The sequence below is a fragment of the Protopterus annectens genome, chromosome 13.part0, assembly GCF_019279795.1.
Source record: "Protopterus annectens isolate FY-2018-M chromosome 13.part0, PAN1.0, whole genome shotgun sequence".
In the NCBI taxonomy this organism is placed as follows: Eukaryota; Metazoa; Chordata; order Ceratodontiformes; family Protopteridae; genus Protopterus; species Protopterus annectens.
This window is the reverse complement of record NC_056747.1, coordinates 699,067,902-699,079,937: the sequence shown is the minus strand read 5'-3', so window position 1 is coordinate 699,079,937 and position 12,036 is coordinate 699,067,902. Positions and strand designations below refer to the sequence as shown.

Below are 12,036 nucleotides of genomic sequence, written 5' to 3'. Positions count from 1 at the left end.
AGTCAATGTCCACTTGTTCGAACACCTGGACTTGCCCCACCCCCACCCAGCGCCATGTTAGCACTTGTTCCTAAGTCCATGCAGGTCAGATTATTTGATGTTCAACATTGTTCGAACAAGTGAATGTCAGCATTCTCATCTTGCGACCTTCCAGTCTCATGATTTAGTGATTTAGCATTGCAACGATTGCTAAAACCATAGTAAACTAATGGTATGTTAGGTCATATGTCCTGTGTTGAAGCAGGAGTATTTGGTTTGGATGAAGAAGTACTTTTTGAACTGCATTCTGAATTTGGGCTTGGAGTATGTATTGATTTCCTTTAGGTCAATGGGGACAGCTTGCCAAAGAGTAAGTGCCTGAGAGGAAAATGCATGTGCAGTGCTGGGGAGTTTGGCTCTTGGGGTAAAGAGAGTGTTGATGTGGCATTCCTTAAATATACAAATCAACTATTTAATCTAGGGGTGTCATTTGCTCTATCGAATCATGAGTTGTTTGACAGTGTAAAATGCTTGGGAAAGTTTCAACAGTTCCAATCACTGAGCGTTGCAGATGTCGAAAGTAGGAAGATAGACTGCATGTGGGTAAGGTATGGTAAGTGTGAGTCTATGATTTTAATACTGAAACTTTGAGATGCACCAAATGTTTCAGCACTGAGGGTAGGACTGTCTTTGAGATGGGGTAGAGGAAGAGCTAGATAAAGGGATAGATGTAGGGTTATAAATACTTTCTGCTGTATGAAGTTTAAGTCTGAGTGTCTTGTGTACCAATAGTATTATGGTAAGGTGCAGAGATGTGGTTTGGGACAGGAGCAAGGTTAGGGTTAGCATGCATTAGTAAGGATGGGAAATCCCCCCCCCCCGCACATTCTTACTAATACATGCAAATCCAAAATCTAGCCCTGCCCTTGCCACTAACATCAGCCCTGCACCTTACCTTACCCTTTTCATAACACTATCACTATTCAGGCACAGTATTTCTGAGTTTAGTGGTAGGGTTTTGGTAACTGTATCACAAAAGAAAATGGTTTGTTTCCTTTTGTGGTCTTGTTTTCAGATGTTGAGAATTTTTCATTATGTTAATTCTCAAAATGCCAGCACTGATCACCTTTATTTCGATGCTTGTGCATTTTGATAAATCTGAATAGTTAGAGATTACTTCTATTTTCAATGCATAGTCACATGAGGGAAAAGGTCTCTATAGGGCAAAATGAGTTCTCAAGAGTATTAATTTATTTTGGTTATTAGCAAAGATGGATAAGGACACAAACAAGAGGAAGGGCTAGGTAAAGGGATAGATTTAGTGTTATAAATGCTTTCATTCTGAAAGGAGCAGTTCACAGTTTCTGTCCTTACAACATGAAACCCTTAAAAAGGTACCTAAAGAAAAAATAAGAAAATAAGGTTTCAGTTATGGTTATAATAAACGCTAGCTATTACAGACAATAAAACACTGTTTTCATTTAAGGAAAATGCTTAGGCCAAATTACAAAAGGCTTCCTTTCAGTATAAGTCTGCCTGATCCTGTAAGACTTGCTGTCAGTGTAAGTGACTTACTTTGGTGTAAGGCCTATCTATAAACCGGCTTACTATGGGGACCAGATTCAGAACACTTGCTCTCAGTTTGTTCTCAGTGTAAGTGGTCACTTACACTGAGAGCAAGTCTTTTAGAATCGGGATATTAATGCATAAATCTCTAGAGCTACAGGAGTAAATGGTTATCTACACCTTGAAACATGACATATACCTTCACTGAGTGTTTTGGTTCTCTGCTGGATCATCTAGAGAAAAATGACGAAGTCATGATGACAGTTAACAAGGACAGCATTATAATATGAACTCATTTTATTCCAAAAAAAGGTTAAGTAAATTAAACCAAATTTACCTTCCCCACTCCTTGTTTAACATTTCTTTTCAGTTGGTCACAACGATTTTTAAATCTGTTCCGTTTATCACTGAAAATGGGATATACCCCAGACTTACGTCAAGTGACAAATAATATTCCAATACCTAAAGAAGGAAATAAATCCATTCTTGAAAATTACAGACTTATAAGTGTGCTCTCAGTTCGTCCAGAAGACAATTTATTTTTTATTTCTTTATTTGTGTACTGGTTAACTAATTGTGTAGAGTGATCTGACAACCCTTTAAGAATGAACCCAGGCAAGAGGCAGCAAATGTATTATAAAATGTTTACAGTATGAACAGTTTGTTACACATACACTCAGAGGTACATTACAGATATTTATATTACCATAAATAATATTTATAAGTGTTTGGATGCACAAAGTAGAGACTTAATTCATGTTCCTGGTGGTTTATATACTTAGAATTGTATGACAAAGATGTTAATAAAAACAATAAATATATAATACGTACAATATGTAACAGTTATCAGTTTTAATATTCTAAAACCCACACAACCAGGTGTTGGCTACTCCATGATGGGGTAACAATTATCCTATACCCTTCAATCAGTCGCAGTAGTAGATTTTGTGTGGTGGGAGAGCAAGCTGGGTCTAGAAAAGGGGGTAACTACTCTCATTTCTGACTTCCAGTGGAAGATGTCTCCAATTTGTTGGGATAACTTTAGAAAAGTGCTTTTTCTGCAGTGGTCAACCCTAAGTTTGGTCCTTCCAGAATAAAACCATTGTTTTTTTAAGGCCTGGTAGAATGTGACTGTTGTTTCTGACAACTAACCAGTTTGCCAGAAAAAGGATGAATTCCAACAACCTAACCTCACTTCCAGCACATTTGTATTAACATAAAAATACAAATATAAGGCATCACATTTGTTTACTAAGTTTTTAAAAAGTATTCAGGTACATTTACTAATTTTGTTTTACTTACTGCCAAGCTATTTCTAACATATTTTACCTACAAAGTATTTCGAAGTACTTCAGATTAGGATCTTACTCTTCATTACCTTTCTTGAACTCCTCCTCTTAGGTTGTACTTGCCTCTCAAAAAATATTCCTTTCTCCTCATTTCTGGGCAGTAAGCTACACATACATATGTACTGTACAGAATCCATGTAAGCCTGAATAAAAATGTTCATAAATACCCAAAACGTATGACTTATGATACCAAAAACAATTCCTTGCTCAAACCCCTTTACTTCAGAATGCATCCTTATCTAAGCCCATCCTCAAGGACTTATTCTCAAAACTATCTAGATTCCAAAAGAGTTTCTCTCAGTGTAAGCCTGCTCTGATTCCAAAATACTTCCTCACAGTATAAGTGAATTACTTCAGCGTAAGGTCTATCTATAAATAGGCTTATACCAGGAGCTAGATTCCAAAAGACCTGCTCTCAGTTTAAGTACTTATTTTGGTGTAAAGCCCGTCTATAAACAGTTTTACACCAAGATCCAGAGTCCAAAAAATCTGCTCTCAGTATCAGTGGTCACTGACACTGACAGCAAGTCTTTTGGAATTGGGCTGTATATCTTCTTTTACAAAAACTACTTAAATCAGGCAGCATAGGATCATAGGACATAATAGGCTAATGGCCCTAGGGCCCCTACAAGCCTAGTCAAGTTCTACCCCTATTTCCATGATCAGCACCAATTGCCCCATCCAAGAGGGACAGAGGTGGATTCCCTGGGGTAAATTTACTGTTACCCATCCACTCGTCCAGATAGAGTTTGAAGAGGCCCAATGAGGTGCTCTGTTTGACATGAAGTGAGAGTCCGTTCCAAAGGTGTGGTAACCTCTGGGAGACAAATCTGTCCCTCCAGCAGGTTCTATTAATGTCACATACCAGGTTAAGGTCTTTAGAGTGAATAACCCATGTACCATTTGACTTGTGTATATGCAGCATTTCCAATAAAGCAGGGTCAAAGATTGCCTTATATGCAAGGCACAGATCACCTCTGAGTAGTCTATATGATACAGAATAAAGTGACAGTGATTTCAGATGATCCACATAGTACAGATGCTGAAGACCTTGAATTTTCCTTGTGAGGAACCTCTGTGGTCTCTCCAATTGCTGCAGGTGCTTGGAAAGGTACATACCAAAAGTAGCATTGTACTCAATTATTGGCCTGATGAGGGAAGAGTGCAGAGAGGTTATAACTTCTTTTTTTCTGGATGCAATGCCCTTACTTATGAGATGAGCAAAACAGAATGCCCTTCTTACTACTGTGGAGACATGGTGATCAAAGGTAAGGTTGCTGTTAACCTGTGTGCTCAGGTCTCTCACCACTGAGTGTGTACTCAGGGTGTTGTTATGGATGTGGCAGTTAGCAGGAACATCGCACTTACCTAAAGAGATGATAATATATTTTTTTGCATTGAGATTAAGGCCATGACCTTGGCACCAATCATTTGTTTGCAGGATCCTCTTGCAGGATGTTGACATCGTTTGGAGATTTTATGAATGCTCCCAGTTTGCAGTCATCAGCAAACATTATCAGCCACAGACCTTTAGTTTTAGCTTGTACTTCGGATAAATAGATTCCAAAGAGTAGACGTCCCAGGACTGACCCTGTGGAACACCACTGGTTACAGGTCTGCTGTTGGAGGTGGATTTCGCTATTTTGTCTATATGGGTTCTATCAGTGAGCCAGTTAGCGACCCATCTAACAATATAAGGGTTGATACCTAGCTGGGTGGGTTTGTCAATGATGTCTGAGTGGGGGACAGTGTCAAAAGCCTTGGCTAAGTCTAGGTAGGCTGTATGCACAGATTTTCCTTCATCCAGGGCCTTGGTGACTGTCTTGAAAAGTCCACTAGGTTTAACAGGCATGATCTCCCTTTGACAAATCCAAAGTGTTTGGAGATTACCTATATCTTTGTTGATAAGGTCCATGATAATTCACCTCAATGGCCTTTGCTATCAGGCTAATAGGCCTATAGTTTCAGGGCCAGTAGAAGCACCACCTTTGTGCAAGGGGAAAATGAGGGTGTTTTTCCATTCAGCTGGGATGAAGCTGATGCTTAGACTGTGACTGAAAAGAGTACCCATTGGTGTTGCTAATTCTTGCTTGAGCCCATAGGACGCAGCCTGGGATGTTATCAGGTCCCATAGATGCTATTTTTTTGGCCATAGACAGGGAGTTTATGACCTGCTCTTTAGAAATACAAGGTAGAGGATAGGTGGTAGGATGTCATCGGGTACATGTGGTGGGGACAGGGGAGTGAAGTTTTCACATAGCCTTTCAGCTAACAGGTTAGCTATGTCCACAGGCTCATTAGATGTTTGTTTCCCATGCCTGCTCAACAATCCTCACAGCATGGCAACAATCATTCCAACATACACAGTAATAAGGAACTTAAAATCAAATGTTTCAGTACCTGTGGTATAAATAACAAATGGGCAAAAGTAGAAATCTGGGTAGCCATGAAACAGCCACAAAAAGGAGCTATCACAGAAACCAGGATGAAAGACAGTTCTTGTCCCTGGTCTATATACAGGAAATCTACACCATGTCTTCGGACTACAGATCAGGCACATTGCTACTAACCAAACAAAACTCCTGACTTGAAATAATGCCCATTACAATAGGCAGCACTACTGATGACATAGCACCTAACAGGGTACTCTGTCACCTAACAATGGGTAAACATCTGCTCTCAACACTGCCTCAGTATACATTCCTCCCCAACCATAATCACAACCACTTAACAACTCTTACAAGAAATATTTCCATATCGTACAACCTCTTAGCACAAGAAATCTAGATAAAGTAAAAAATAATGGGGAAATAAAGGCCCAAAAATAGGGACACATTTTAAATATTGTTCTTATAAACTCAGAAAGTTGCTAGAATAAATGGTTTTGTGTTAGCATGCATTTTCTGAAGGATATAAAGTCTGAAACTCAAAAATCTGTCATTGTTTAGTGAATCAAAATTCACCGATTTTCCAGAAAACCACAAATTTGCTGAGGAACAGACTAAAAATATGAGACAAAAAATCTGGACGGCATACCTGAAAACATCATTATTCTAGGTGAGTGAAAGAGCAGCCTAACAGAGATAGACAGTAAACAACTACACAGAATGATACAACAATATAGCCTAGAATAGTTAGTAAAACTGCCAAATAGACCAAATCTACTAACAAACAATGATCAAACACTAAATCTACTCAATACAAACATCAGACATAGATGTACTAAAATTGAAACCTTTCCAAACCACTTTAGTCACATTGCCCTGTCTTAGCAACATGGTAATTCAAAACATCAAAAGTGCCACCATAGATACTATCCAACAGACCACTTCCGTCACAAAAACGTAATAGTCTCAATAAAATCCTGGATAGTATAAATTCAAACCCAGTATTCTCTGTCACTGATCCTACATGTTTTTGCACCATTGTTTAATATCTTAACACCCATACAAAACTTTCCCATAAAAAGCTCAGATGGCAAATTTGCCCCTGGCTAACTAAAGAAATAAAAAATGTGAAACAGACAGTGTCTATAAAATATAGAAACAAAACTTCTCCAATGACCAACTATACCAGTCATACCTGGCACATAGAAAAGCAACCTGTATCACATAGAAAAATAACCTGTATCACAACTAATTCTGCCAAATCCCTACACCTAAGACAGAAACAAATTTCTACATTAAACAACCCCAAAGTATTCTGGAGAGAAATCAAATTACAAGAAATACTTCTATCCCCCCAGCTACAAACACCACAGTTAAGATAAATAATAACATTCTGGACCCCATCAGTCCAAACAATCACAGACTCATTTCTTAACCCACCTCCTGCCTTTCAAGAAACAAATATCTCCTTCTTCGCACTGCTATACCCCCTTACAGAATGTGCTGCAATCTTTCACTTCTATAAAATTTCTGATAAAGCCATTCACAAACTACCAAAACAACTCATCTCCTTTTCTGCCAAGTTTAGCTTTCTCTGCTCCACCTTTCTCAGAATTCTAGCCAGCAGAATCTCTTAGCCACTGACCCACGATAACCTACCAGCCTTTAACCACTCCATGATTATTCCTGTCCTTAAAGTGAACACACTGCATGAATTCAGGGACTACAGGCTCCTCTCCAATCCTTGCCCATCTCAGAAATATTTGAGAAATTACTAAACAATCATTGATTCATGGAGATTAATAGCTATGGCCTCCTCTCACACCATCAATATGTTTTGTAACTCCTTCAGCACACCAGTAGCTTTGCCTACTGCTAATAATACCATTTATAGTAATATAAATGATGGACTGATGCAGTAGTTGTTGATATTACATCAGCATTTGAGACAGTCAGCCATAACATAGTACTCAATAAATTCAGAAGTCTCAGAAGAACTTTGGAACTAATACCATTAATTGGTTTAAATTTCCTCTCCAATAGGACTTTCTAAGTCTATTTTAACAGCTAATACTCTGACAATGCATTCATAAATATTTACATTCCACAAGGCTCCGTACTTGGCTCTGCTCTTTTCAGTCTTTATTAATGATATCATCGAAGATCTACAGACACATGACATCATACTATATGCACATGACATACGATAGAATCAAATAAGTCACATTCAGTACTTCAGTCAAAGCTACAAAAATCTTTCTTCATTATTGGCCCATGGTGTCATAATAATAATAAGCTACTTACCATATCCAAACAAACAAATGTTATATTATTTACCTTTCCTCAAAAAGTAACCATCCTATCAAATTTAATATCAACGATCTACAGGGTAACGCCATCACCAGTTTACAACTCACATTGATAGAATCATAAACAAAGTACTGTCTCAACTCAAGTTATATTATGAAACCTCTTGCATACTGTTCCCAGTTGCAAGGACAGCAGAAGCCAAAAACATACTACTCCCCAAGCTCTTGCTTGCCTCTTCTAGTCATGTAATCATCACACAATACAAAATGCAAGTCACCCAAAATAAAATGTCCATTTTGCTCTCATTGCTGGCTAACACAGCCACCACTGTGATCTGAGTCGCAGCATCAAATTACTCTCAGTAACAGAGTGCGCCCAATTTATTTACAGCCATTTGTTGTTTAAAATTATAAACTTAGGATACTGCACACATCTCAGAACAAAACTGCCTTTAAGAGAACAATTTTATTCCTTGAGGACTAGCCAATAATACAATATTATGCTTATCCGGGCACATTTTAAAACAACAATTGGTGAAAAAGCATTCTCTCCATCAGGAACACACACTTGAAACCATTTACTACCAGAAAACAAATCCCTCAGCTCATTCCAGGATTGTAAAAATGCTTTAAGATATTTGGTGACCCCCTAACTGGGAAAAGCTGAAAGAAGAAGAAGAAGCTGTCTACTTTGTGTAAAAATGACATTAGAACCAACAGATGGCATTTAATAATTCTTATACATAATGCACATGGTCGTGTTCTGGATTCTTCTTAATAGCATGCTACGATAACAATTAACTGATGTTCTACAATTTCTTACACATTGCATACAGTTTTGAATAGAATTATTTGACTTTTACTTATATAAAAATATGCTGTTTATTATATAATCTTGTACATTTCAACTTAGTATCTGTTGCACTGTCTTATGTCTCTTATTATTCTATGTAACTAATTATTCTTATGTTTTATTTCTGTTAATGTTCTCTGAGCCTTGGTCATGGCTGAAAAAGGTCTGTAGATCAATCCATTTACCTGGTTAACAAATACTAAATACATAAAAATAAGTTGCATCCTATATTTTGGTGGCAAGACTGCCAGTAAATCTTACCTAATTTGTAGAGATGAGGTGTTACAGATCTGTGACCATCCCATATTTGATTCCTGATACAAAATTATTATTGAGAAGTATACAGTATCATGACAGATATTTAGAGTATTTAATGAATGTTATTATTCCTATTTATTATTGATTAGATCAACAGTGGATTGCAGGCTGATCTCCTAATCTTTGTGCAGCTGCTTATACGTTATATAACAGAACAAATGCTTAGCTTATTGAGTGTCTGAAAATCTCTTGTTACTTAAGACATTGGCATTAGATTATTCTCTAATCTAGTTTTTTTTAACTATAATTGTCTGTGAGAATTCAGTAACTCTAAATTAAAGTATTGTGTACTTATATTTTTCATAATAATGTTGCAGTCCATGGAGCATGGTGATTACGCTCAGATATCCAGAAAAAGACAACTCAGTTAAGCACTATTATAATGTGAGACCCGACTTTAACAAATGTTAAGCACATACTGCTTAACTTGTAAAGGTCACATCGCTCACTAGGCAGTCAAAGCTGCCAGTACTGACCAGCAAAGACAGCAGCAGAATAAAAAAAAGATTTGTTTTTGTCTGTTGTGCCTACTTGTAAAGTGGTCATGACTTCATGTTATAATCGTAGAAAGTAGCTAGAATAACAGGATGTGTGTTTGTCTTCATTTTCTGAAGGATACAAAGTCTGAAACTCAAATGTATAGCATTATTTTGTAAATTCATTGTTCAGTAATTTGCCTGAAAACCATGGATTTTATAAGGAACAGACCAAACATATGATGCAAAAATCTGAACACTTTGCGAAAATCTGGATAACTGACAGTAATGGCAAGGTGAGTGTAAATATACCAGACGTGCTACTCTGTTATACTGACAGTGCCCACTAAATGCTTTATAGCTTTAAAAGCAGTTTAAACACTTAGCACTTTTTCCTGTAACAAACAGTCATGGAGCAGATAAAGCTCCATGCGCTACAAAGAATTATGGTTGGGTCTCCGATCATAACCCTTTATTATGTGTTTTCAACATGGATGCCAAGATTCACCTCTTGAATTTCGCCCTTGAGGAGAATTTCTTGGCATCCATGTCTTGAATACATAACAAGCAGGTTATGATCAGCAGCCCAGTCATAATACTCTATATTGTGAGGTTTAGCCTAGATTGCCACAGGATTCAGAGCTAGGCTCTACTATGTTCAGAACATTTATACCTGACTTATTTGTAATACATAACTACATATGTAATACATACACTATACTATAACATCTATCAAAATAATAGTAAATACAACCAGAAAAAATTCTGGGCAGCCATTAAAGAAATCTTGCATCCAGGTATAAATTCAGCCCTAACCCCACTCTCACTAACTCATCACTTGAAACTCCAATAAAATTCTACTCTTATTTCATAGATAGCATAGCATTTCTAACCAAGGATTCCCCAACATCTAATCCAAACACTGCCGAGCAGCCATGTATCACCACATCCACTTTCACCTTTAAATCTGTGCCCACATCCTATATAATACTACTCTTAAAGAAACCCAAACCATGCTCTACTTCAGCTGATGACTTTCCAAGCAAGTACCTTAAAATAGCAGCTGATAGCATTGCCTATCCTGTGCCAGTCCTTATAAACAGGTCAGTCCAGGAATCCAATGTCCCCTCGCTCTGGAAAAAGTCACACATTATCCCTCTGCACAAAGGAAGAAATTCAACAGACATTACTAACTTTAGAGCTATAGCAGTCTTATCCACCCATTACAAAATATTTGAAAAATGTATTCAAAACCAACTGCTAAACTATGAAAACTATAAAATAACCTCAATAAAAAAAAACGAAAACAAAAAGCAGATCACCAAACACCTGGAAACAAAAATTAGTGCTGTTGTTCTTTTATTGTTGTCCACAGAACCTTCATCAGAAAATAAAACAATTACAACCCATCCAAGATTTAAAAAGACCACTTTAAGGTCACACAATCACCAAACTCCAATAAAGCTCCTCATTACTATTAATACATAAACCTATTCATGTCCTTATAAAACCAAAACTTATATTCAAACAATTCAATGAATATTCTAAAAAATGCTACATTCTTTGTGCTAAAAGAAAACACTTTAAATTTATATGTTTATTTAAGCCTGGTTTATATCAGACTGCAAATGTAGTTGCCATTCTGCTTTATTGCACTCCAATAAATTAGCAATCAATTTGTTTAAATCCACAAAATCAAGTACAAAAAAAATTAAACTTTCTAAAATCTTCACAAATAAGAGAATGCTAAGCCAAAGAATTGTTAAAATCCCTCTTACAAATAGCCAAAGTGTGCTCATACACTCTCCTATTTAATTGACGTAAAGTCTTTCTGATATAGTATGCACAGCATGTTTCACAGTGGGCTATATAAACAACACTGTGAGACTCAACAAAACCTTCCCTTAGATGTAATAATTTTATCAATAGCTGAAATGTGAATGTCGGAAGTAGTTATAAAATGGCAATATTTACATGTGCCATATCTGAATGTTCCATAAACATTACCATCCAGTTTATTCAACCCTTTTGGTCTTTCCAATAAAGATTTTACATTAATAAACCATTAAAAAGTGAAAGATGGAATATTTCCCAAAATATCTGTCATTTCATTGTTGTCCAGAATAATTTTACAGTTGTTGTTAATAATATTTCTAATAATACCCATATCTGTTGTGATTAATAAAGGGAAAGTACTTCTGAAGTCAATTGAAATAGTAGTGAGTGCCCTTTCAGAAACTGTTTCTGGAACATTCAGATGTGGCAAATGTAAATATTGCCGTTTTATAGCTAATTGTTCCAACATTCACATTTCAGCTATTGATAAAATTATTACATCTAAGGGAAGGTTTTGTTATGAGTCCCAAGGTGTTGTTTATATAGCCCACTGTGAAACATGCCCTGCATACTATATCAGAAAGACTTTACGTCAATTAAATAGGAGAATGTATGAGCATACTTTGGCTTTTCATAAGAGGCATTCTAACAATGCTTTGGCTAAGCATTCTCTTATTTGCAAAGATTTTAGAAAGTTTAGAATTTTTTGTATTTGATTTTGTGGATTTAAACAAATTGTTTGAATTGATTAAACATTTAGTTTATTTTGCCATCAGTAAACAAGCGACGCAAAGTGGACATTGTCCCCGGGCGAAGGAACCAGAGCCTCTGCTCCTACATAAAGATACAAATGAACACCATACTTCTTGCTCTGTCCTTAAGTTAACACTGGACCGAAGTGAACTGATTATAAAGGTGGTAATCTGATAACAGATGAGATAATTTGTACATCTCTTGCTTACT

At 36.7% G+C, this 12,036-nt stretch overlaps 1 protein-coding gene across 8 annotated transcripts in view; it reads right to left on the bottom strand.

Annotated features, from left to right (window-relative positions):
* The window catches only part of KIF12 (kinesin family member 12), a 521,732-nt gene that overhangs the window by 491,906 nt on the left and 17,790 nt on the right, over positions 1-12,036 (bottom strand). The window contains exon 2 of one of the 8 annotated variants that reach the window (XM_044054384.1): positions 1,883-2,007. The exons of the other annotated variants lie outside the window; for them this stretch is intronic. The gene's annotated coding sequence lies outside the window, so the exon portion shown is untranslated. The remainder of the gene's footprint in view (positions 1-1,882; positions 2,008-12,036) is intronic. 8 annotated transcript variants of the gene reach the window in all.